General features: G+C 44.8%; 1 long non-coding RNA gene across 1 annotated transcript; it reads right to left on the minus strand.

The window, feature by feature from the left end:
• Positions 1-1,430: 1,430 nt before the first annotated feature.
• LOC130573365 (uncharacterized) lies at positions 1,431-7,579 on the minus strand. The gene is made up of 2 exons (XR_008965322.1): positions 5,484-7,579; positions 1,431-1,816 (listed from the first exon to the last, which is right to left on the minus strand). It is a non-coding gene; the product is annotated as an uncharacterized LOC130573365 (long non-coding RNA).
• Positions 7,580-10,035: the final 2,456 nt, after the last annotated feature.

Here is a 10,035-nt window from a genome sequence, read left to right on the forward strand (position 1 = left end):
ACGTCCCCATCCTCTGCCGCCTCAGGAGCCCACAGGGCCTTCGGGCAGGCCAGCGCTGTGTGTCCTCCATGGGTCACACAGCCCTGCCACTGCCCCTGGGTGTGTGACAGACCACAGCAGTGCCGCTGCCTCAAACCTGCCAACTCCCAGTTTTCAGCTCCCAGTTACCACAGCTGAGATTTTATTTGCAGTATTTGAGCAAAACACTGGAAGTGTATCGCTTCACATGCTTTTATTTAGGAAGACCACAGGGCAGATGGTGAAGTAATATGCTTTACAACGCTGGCCTGCTGACTGGCTGCCTCCCGCTGGCACGGAGAGTATTTGCTGAAGCCATTCTGGTTGTCTCCCCAAGGGGGAGGATGTAATTATCTTCTTTTTGCAAGATTGCATGTAATTTTCTCTTCACTATCTTAAAAAAAAAAAAAGAAATTGAAAGAGAAGCAGAAATGAACTGTGCAACAAGCTGATAACCCATTAATTCTTTCATTAGATTGAAAGCAAAGCTCGAATGAATCTAGGGCTGTAAATCTTGAGGGTTTTGTGAGCATTTCTCTCAAGGAAGTACACATTCTTCTCTTTGCWGGAAGCTGCAACACCAGCAGAAACCCAGTTTGTTGTCATGGCAATGTCAGTAGTTGCCTTCTCTGTAAGCCAAATCATAGGCACTCGTAGGATCATAGGAAAATTCACATAGGAAAGGCCCTTTGGAGATCTGCAGTCCAAACTCCTGTCCATGGCAGGGGCAGTCATGAGATCAAGCCAGTCATCTGGCAGGTCTTTCTTCATCCAGGACTTAAAAACCTTGAGGGATGGAGATACTGCTTTGTTCCTGGGCAACATTTCCAGGCTATTSCTACCAGCCTTCAAGCCTTCTTAATGCCAGTTATTCTTAGAATAATAMTTGGGTTTGCTGTGACTTTGGTGTTTAGTCACTGTTTTCTATAGCCAGTGAGATCTGGCTATACTTTTGTATTTCCCTCTCAGCCAGTCATCTTGCCAGATGACTAATGGACTGTGTTTTCTYGTATTTGACATTTGTTTTCTGCCCACATTGGCACTGCTTAAGGAAAGCATCCCTAGTCAGACCTGTATTTGCACATTAGCAATGGGAACAAATGCATCCATCCATACAAGTTCAATTAGTGCTTGAGTGCTCTTCAGATAGACTTAGAAACACGCAAATGTTGCCTTTAATCCCAGTCCCCATTTGTTGTTATCTGTGTAAAGTGTGCTGGACTAAAGAAAGGAGAGAACGTGTTTGTGTTTCTCCTTGTCCTGAAGGGCACTCTCTTGCCAGCTCTCTTTTAACAGGATTGTTTCATGAGTTTTGTGTTTCACTCTCCTCCTGCTGGTGTCGTATTTACTGTACCACGTCCTGTCCAAGCATCACCGAAACTGCGGGAAAATGAAAACTCTCTAACACTATATTTGGAGTGATAGAGAATCAGGCATTACTTTATTTACTGGCCAGGATGTTGTTCTGGCCAGGAAGTGCCACAGAAATCATTTCATCCACACATAGCCCGGGTGTGCGGAGAAAATCATTCTAGGACACATAAATTTTACAGGATTTTCCCCAAACTTAATACAGTCAAAACCCATAGAACTCTATTGGTTTAATGTTCATTGGTCCAACAYTGTGCAKGTCTCAGTATTTGGGTTCCTACTGGATCTGGATTTCTTYGYCCCTGATGCTAATTAGGTGCTCCTTCTTATCTTTCTTTTCCTAGACCAGGTGTTCTGACCACACTAGGGGTGATGTTCCGTTGATAGCCCRTTTTGATGGTCCTTATCTTCTGTGCCACTCCCGCATCTGTTGAGATATTAACTTCATCAGGCCTTACTGGGTGAAGCAATCCCCTGGAAAGAAACCTTCCCCCAGGGCAAAGGCAAACAGGATCTCTGACTGAAGTTATATATTTTTTTTTCAAAYTGGTATAATTTCCAACACAAGGACCAACTGCTGTCCAAGGTTTGTCTTGTTTAATTGAATTATGGTTGCCATGGGGAGCRAAAAGGTCAGATTTCATTCTGCATCGTGAATTTTGCAAGACAAGGTATGTTACAGAAGAAGGGGGAAACCTGAATCTCAAAGTCTGTGTCAAGGAGCAAGAAGTTGAATGGAAGGGATTTTAAAACGGGCTTATAGTAATTTGTTACCCTACTTCACAAGGAAATTAGGTTTAAGTTGGGTACAAAATGYAGGCTTATTGGAAAACCCCCGTTGCACAACCAAGTGCCACAGCTCTTGTGCCTATCTCCTTGTYGTCTCCCTGCTTGCTGGACAATCTCCCCTGGGACTGAGTTGTGCTTTGCCTCTGACACCTTCCAAAGCCTTCTCAGAGAGTCTCTCTCAAGAACAAGCACAAGCAAAGGGACTGACATGTGGTTTGCATTTGATTCCCTGTGCCTTTCTCCAGCACCTCTGAGGTGAGAGGATGGAGCTTGGTGCTCAGGGATGCCACAGTGCAAAGCYTTCTTCTACAGGCTCTGTAACAGCCGCTGTGGGCCTTGGTACTGACCTCTGTGCCAACCTGTGCCATATGGACCCTGACAAYCCTGCCTGCAGGAGTGGGACATAGAGATGAGCACCCCAGTGGGAAGCAGCAGAACATCTCTGTGGGAGGGTCTGGAACACAACAGGAAGTTTTGGAAGAAGCTCTTTTGCAAGGTTTTGTTTATGTTTWCTTTTGTCTTTTAAGGATGTGAAAGGCAAAAAGTAGTGCAAGTAAACAGAACATTCATGAGATGTCCCGCTCCCAGCAGGATTTCATGAGAAGAGATGGGGGAAGTGGAGGCAAAAAGCAGTGCCTGAAACCCGTCCAGCTGAATATTGCTCAACAACATGAGAGATTGAGTGGGGTAACTTGCATGCTCTGTTGCATTTGACTTTTGAGCATTCACACTTCAGACCTCATGGAGARGGCAGGGTTGTGACACGAGAAGAAATTTAGAACATCATCAGCATACTAAGCATGATGGTGGGAGACAAAGGGAGCAGCTGCAAGAACTGATACAAACGGATGGATTTCATGGCTTACAATATAATGCTTTGACATCACTTGCTATCAGAGGGACTTTCATATTCACTTGCTCACTTACAGTTTTGCTCCATTTTTTAAGTTTTGCTAACAGTAGTAATAATAAAAGGCATCAGTGGAGGCCGTACAGCACAGTCAAGCTGTAAGACCTGTCATAGCATCTTTTTCTCCAGGAAAAACCCAAAGCTGCCCAAGTTCTGGTTTACACTGTCAGCTTACCAAGGAGCACCAAGGGCAAGACTAGCTCCAGCCAGGCCACTGCCWGCTTTGGGCTTGCAGAAGATATTCATGCTGCATTGTTCTTATTAATTACAGCTCTCTGGAAACATAAGGCATGGGATGGAGGAAAATGACACAAACAGGCTTATTTAGGTCAATTACAAAAGTACGGGCTAATTGCAAACAAAGTGGTAAAACAGGAGCAGTTCAGGCTCAGAGGAAAACAATGTGGACAGTGACCTACATACTCTTGGGGAGTGGGGGGAGGTTAGACAGCAGGCCATTGGGCACACCAGCTGAGCAGAAAGCATGAAAAAAAGACAACAAAGACAGGTCCTCCTTCTGGTGGAAATTTAATAGGGTTGTAACATCATTTATCTCCCTCCACAAGCTGGCTAAGGCATGAATGTGTGGGCAGCCCACAGCTAGTGGGGATAGTTGTACTAGTGGGGATAGTTGTGCTAGTAGGGATAGTTGTACTAGTGGAGAGGCTGGAACAGAAAACTGGGGCTGTGGCCTTGCTCTTGGGAGCCACTGGCCCCTGCAGTGTCCTGCCAGGATTGTCTGCCCCTGCAGCACGCAGGCACTGGTGAGGCTCTCCTGAGCACCATTCACCACATGTGGGAAGCCCAGCAGCCATTCCTCCAGGCTTCAGTCAGCTGACACAGATTCTTTTTAATCAATCATATCTGCCACACCACAGCAGGCTTGGAGGCACACCTCACTGCACACCGGATGCACACGTGCCTTGGGCACCAGGTGAGTCACAACAAGGCCTTGCTCTGACAGCTGAATGAACACTCGTGYGCACTTCACTAATTATGTTCAAAATAGTTTTAATTGAGGGCAGGAGTTTTGTTTATCCCTTGAAATACAGGAGTGAGACATAAGCAGATTAATTCACCTGTTGCAAGAGCAGAGTCAAAATTTAAATGGATTTGTAGTTTTTTCTTTACTTTAGGGAACATTCTTCTAATACAGAAAAAAATRAGTGTAGCTGTGCCTTGGATTTCCAAATACATCTGTGCACCATTTGTCTTACAGAAACTATCCATCTTTAGTGGATACAAGGCTTTTCTATGCAGTAACTTTCTATCTTCAGCTGGACTGTCTATGCTACACATTTTGTTTGTACTCCCCATGGTTTCCCTTTATCAGCACAATTTCTTGGCAACCAGCTGAATGGCATTCATGCATGTATATTTTTCTTTTTTTAAAGCACAGCTGGGATCTGCGATATAAGCATATTCTCCCTGGATGCATTATGAACCATAGATGTCTACATGACTTTTCCATGGGAACTCATGAAGAAAAGATCCTGTGTAACTGCTGGCTGGAATCTAAACATTTCAAGTCAGGTACSAGGAGCCTGATAAAAAGACCTAAGCTACAGTTGGAAACAATTTCCAGAAACTCATTCTGCTTATCCCTTGTAGCTGTGGCAATAAATGAGAGAAAGGAAGGGACAAAGCTCACTGCCGGAAAACAAGTCAACAAAAGCAACTAGCTCTGGGTTTCATTACGTAACACACTTTACAYTGAGCTTTAGAGGCCTCTGTGTGTCAAGAAAAGAATTCTCATCACATTTTGCCAGGGCAAATTCATATCTAATTAAGAGGTTAATAATGAAATTATTATTAAGCTCAGTCATTGTCATAGCTGGAGAAAAGTTAAATGTAACTTGCCCTCTGCAATGCTGCCTGGTAGCTTCTCTTTTCTTCTCTTTTCTTCTCTTACTCTCCACCTGTCTAGTTTCTCATATAGTTATTTTTATTCTGCACTAGACCAAAGCTGTTTCTCTTTCCTCCTCCACCCTCTCTCCACATCTGAATGCCTGCTGTTCACTCTTCTAACAAGAAGTCCACAGAAGGAAGAAGGCATAATGACCCTGCTGAATCAACATCCTGTGAGGCTGGAATGATAGTCATTATCCTGACGGGAAAGCAGTGTTATGGTCCTTTGGAGGTTGGAGAGCAGGCAGCTCTTACAGAAGAAGACCAAATTCTCTTCTTCCACAGTTTCAAAGCTTGTGGGAAAAATGTGTTCTTTGCTCTTCACTTGGCCTGAAAGCTGCTCAGGAACACAGCAGTGAGGATGTGGAGCAAAATATCTGTCCCCACTATTTTTGCAGGCACATGTGAAGCAAGGTCAACACATGCTCTAAGCTGTGTGGGAGTTATGAATCTGCACGAGTGTGATGCTGATCCCTGACTAACTCACCTGGTCGCTGAGCTGGCCTCAGTTCCTCCTACTGGCTGCCACAGCTTCCAGTTTGGACCTCCCTCTAGTACCAGGAAAGTGGGTCAGCTCCAGCACAKCAGTGTCTGAAAAAATGAAATCCTCTCTCAGATCTGTTCCTCTGACTAAGAAAACAATTTAAAAATGGCAAAACCCCAAGTTGATCAAGCTACCAGCCAGGGGCATGGCTGTGGTGTGGTATCAGCACATCAGGGTTTCAGAGGCACAGAGCACCTTGCAGCCCCAATCACACAGGGAGCTTGAGAAGTGCTCAATAGATCCAGTCATGGGACTACATCTGCCCTCAGCGTGTCAGCTTGGCTGGCTGGAGACTCACCTCATGCTCCCTGCCAGGCCACAGGTAGTGAGAAAAGCTTTGTAAGAAGAACAAGTTCAAGCAAAGGTTTCATATCACACTGAGAGGACTCATGTAGCACTTCAGCGCTGTTGCTTTGTGACTTCTTTTATGTGCCCTTTTTTATCATCATATTTTTAGCTGTGAAAATAATTTTGTATAAAATCACTTCAAAATATTCCTTTTACTTGGAGCCCTAGAGGATTACAGAACTATTGCAAAATGCTATTTCTTAGACAAGCACAGAGGATTTCTGCAACAGAGAAAAACATTTTCAGATACTTCATTACCTAATGCTTAAAAATATGGCATTTAATTTGTTGAGACATCTGTTCTTTCATTATTTAAGGCACCCTTCAGAAGACATCTTTAGGAACACGTAAATTCAAGACCAAATGCTGGAAACACCAAAGATAAATGACATAATTTATTCATGGTACATTATCCTTTCTGTCAAGGAAGAATTCATAGAGTGCTTCTAGAGTGAAGCTGAAAGTCCTGATTCTTTTAGTTATCATTAACTGATCCCAGTCAAGGCACTGCCCTGGGGACATGGGCCCCCCAGGAACATACTGTAAAAATTCAAGCCTTGTTCAGAAATGAAGGCAATCTGTGGCAATAGTGAGGAGGCAATAGTGGCACAACAAAAGAAACAGCAGCAATCTTAGGGGTGGGTGAGMACAGAATGAAGCACATTCTCCTGCACAAGCCACACACATACCTTTAATGAGCTTCGACACAATGACTGGCCTGCAGATTACCAGCTTGACTGCTGCTGTGGGAGAGCTTATTTTGGACACSGTGGGCAAGAGCAACATCAGGAGGCTTGTCATGGTGAAGCAATTGCTTCTAGACATGCTACTGGATGAAAAGCAGCTTCTCCATTTCAAGTGGTTTGGTGCTTGTTGGAGGATAGGGCTGGAGAACAGAAGCCATGCAGACAGCATCATCTACTCTGGTTTCACCCCAGCTAAAGCTCCAGAAGTTGTAAAGTCAGTGCAAGGGTTTTGTACTAACCTTTCATAAATTTGATATTACAATTGGAAAAYTGTATCCCTCTAACAATGAAACAGGTGTGTGGTAAGATTTGTACTGCAATCTGTATAGGAAGCTGGTGTTTCCTGCTTGTTTCCCTTTTGTGTTATTGAGATCAAAGGAAAAAAGAGCAAGTGTTTTTATTAATGGAACTATAGAAAAGTTTCTTTAAAAATCACTGGCAAGATCTTGCTCTTTAGGACAAACTGAAGAAACTGTGACATTTCATGCTGCTTCAAATACAACTAGAAAAGTAGTATGCTTTAATCTGACAATCAGAAACATCCGTTCCCTGTCCCAGTTCCTTTTCAGTGAGTTTAGAAGTCCAGTGATGTTTCAGAGTTAGCCTGTCTCTTCAGTCGCTTCACAGACACAAAGAATTGTAATCACAAATCACATTATGCTGTGCTCAGCTTCCAACAAAARAGGAACAATTCTAGTTGCATTTAAACAGTGTCTCCCAAGCATACATCTCAGCTGTCCCTTGTTTTCAAAGACATCCCTCAGTCCTTTCTCAAATGTATGCATGTTTCTCYCAAATGTGATGACTCTGATGTTTTAGTGTKGAACAGCAGAAATTTAAGAACTATYGACTATATTTTTTTCCCTTGTGCAGTGCCAGGTCCGAGTCCTGTACAGGCTGGTGCACATTTCAAACTTTGTATCCATTGTGAGTAGTTCCACTCACTAGGATAAAACTAAGCACATATGTAAATCTTCATAAAAGAGGGATTTTATTTTTGCTGCAGCAGCAGGTCTGGTTTCCTTCATGAGTTTCTCCTTGCCCTTAGAAAAAAAGGCACTGTTATTGAGCAATAGCACAAGARAGTTGGTAGGAATGGACAATATTCACATTTTCTAAAAAGAATCCTTTTCTTATGTGCCACCTCTTGGGCTGCAGACCATGTCTGGGGCTGAAAGCTAAGACATCACTTAAAAAGCTAAGGAATCGCTTAAATGATCCCATGATTCTATATATACACTCTTAGCTCCAGGGACTTAAATTAATTTTATTTTAAAAATGGTTGCAACATCACCAACTCTTGCAATTTTATTGTAAATCTCACAAAATTTGATATCTTTCAGAAAGCCATAGTTCCCAGAACCTTGTGACATTTTGATGCAGCAATAAGCACWGATTTCTTTATGGCATGTGTATCAAAACAAAAGCTATCAAAGGTTAGACACTGACATTTTAAATTCACTTCCTGCAGGTTATTGTGACAWGACTGGAGCTGATAGAGGTTAGAAGGATGTCCTGTTATCCCTCTGGGTGTTTTCATCAATACATGCAGGTTTCTGACCAGACAACCCTTAAGATCTTAGTTCTGCAAACCCTCGTGCCTGCTCAGAATTCCACTTGGAATGCAAACAACCTTTYCCTGAAATTCAGGTGGTGGAGGTTCACACAGTCACGAGCTGTGATAGTGGCAGTGTGCTGCCCACAGTGGGGGAGATCATAACCCATGTGGATCATCTGCCTGAACTTCAGCAAATTGTCATGGACTGTATTTTTGGAAGGATCRTCTCCAATTGCTACAAATACTCTGGGTTTGAATTAATCACAGAAGACAGGGCGGTCACCAAAGACAGGAAAGGGAGCAGTCACCCACTGTAGGCAGTAGGGACCCAGAAAGATAGTCCAAGGATATAGGATAAATTGCAATAAATGGCAGGGCATGTTAAACAAGAGGGAGCTAGCAGGACTTTTCCATGCTATGAAAGATTGGTTTCCTTTCCCATCTTTAGGGCTGTGGGCTGACTAGTGTGGACACACACAGTCTTTGAACTGAGAGAGAGAACTGCATCCTAAATGTGTGCCCTCTGACAGCAATTCAGGTTTGCTGGCTTGTGAAATCTGCCTCCCTGCCTCCTCTTATGTGGTTAGTAGCTGCCATGGCATGGTAGGGCAGCTATCTCTCTTCCCACTTTGGAAGCACAGGAATGAGCACAGTGGCTTCYGAACTCTTCCATGGGGAGCAGATATTAGACAGCTCCAGGGCAAAACCTTCTTGCTGGCCTGATGTTTAGCYGTTTGTAGGCTCTCACCTGATATGAGCCAGCACACAAATGTTCACATTTCTGACTCCATGGACATCTTGATGKGCCAGTGGGCTGCCAGACTCCTAGCAAAAACTTTGAAAAGCTGAGAGAAGGAGCTGCAGGACTTTGTCATGGGTGGGAACCTATGCAGTGGGGCCCTACCATGCCACTGTGTGGCTGTGGATTCCTGTGGCCATCCAGGGACACCCAGCTCAGCTGTTTATGGCTTGCCAGCAGCTTCCACGCCACCTCTGTGAACATCGTAGCTCCAGTAAAAGATCCACACACCAGATACGAACTGATGGCCGTCCCACACTATGGGGGCTGGCATCTTCTGTCCCCTCTCCCACCCCAGAGCAGCAGGGTCACACAGTCCATGATGCCCTCCCCTGGTAGTTCCCCAGAGGRCTCCTGTCACAGCACAGGCAGGATGTGGTGACAAGCCAGGAATGGTCAGGCAGGTGTGTAGGGCAGACAGGCCACTGTGACACCCCCAGTGACAGCAACACTGCCAGGCACGGTGTGACCACATACCCTGAAGGGGATGGAAACACCCAAGACCTGTCTAAAGAAACAACAAAAGCCAGAGAGTCTACAAACAGCGCGGTTGAATTGTAGACACCCTAATTTGCACCAACAATTCAACCCATTTGAGAGACCATGATGGGTTAAATGACACCTGTTGTTGTCCTACCTTTTGTATTATAAATGGGCCAATTTCCCAAATTTGTGCAGTGTCCAAGGGATGSTCCGTATTAGCTTAGCTGGAGGTGGTTGTGTGAGTGCAAGTGTAGTTTGGTTATTTTTGGGAACTACTATATTAAGTTTGGACGTTTAGCCAACCCACGTTCCATTTTGCCAGAGACACACCACAGTAACAAATTCAACCAGGGTAAAGATGGACAGGGTGACAGGGCACTGTGGAGGCAGGGGGAGGAACCGTGGGCCCTGAGGGGCGCTGGGCACGGCAGGACGGGTCTCTAACGCGCCTCTGACCTTACCCCGGGTCTCACTTGGCTCTCGTGGGGACACGCGCCCTGAGGTCCCCCATTGGAGCGCGGCGGAGCTCGACAGCACCGGCACTGCCTTCCCGCACACCGC

This window comes from Malurus melanocephalus, unplaced genomic scaffold, assembly GCF_030028575.1.
Source record: "Malurus melanocephalus ecotype Western Australia unplaced genomic scaffold, MMel_1.1 scaffold_2, whole genome shotgun sequence".
Taxonomy (NCBI): domain Eukaryota; kingdom Metazoa; phylum Chordata; class Aves; order Passeriformes; family Maluridae; genus Malurus; species Malurus melanocephalus.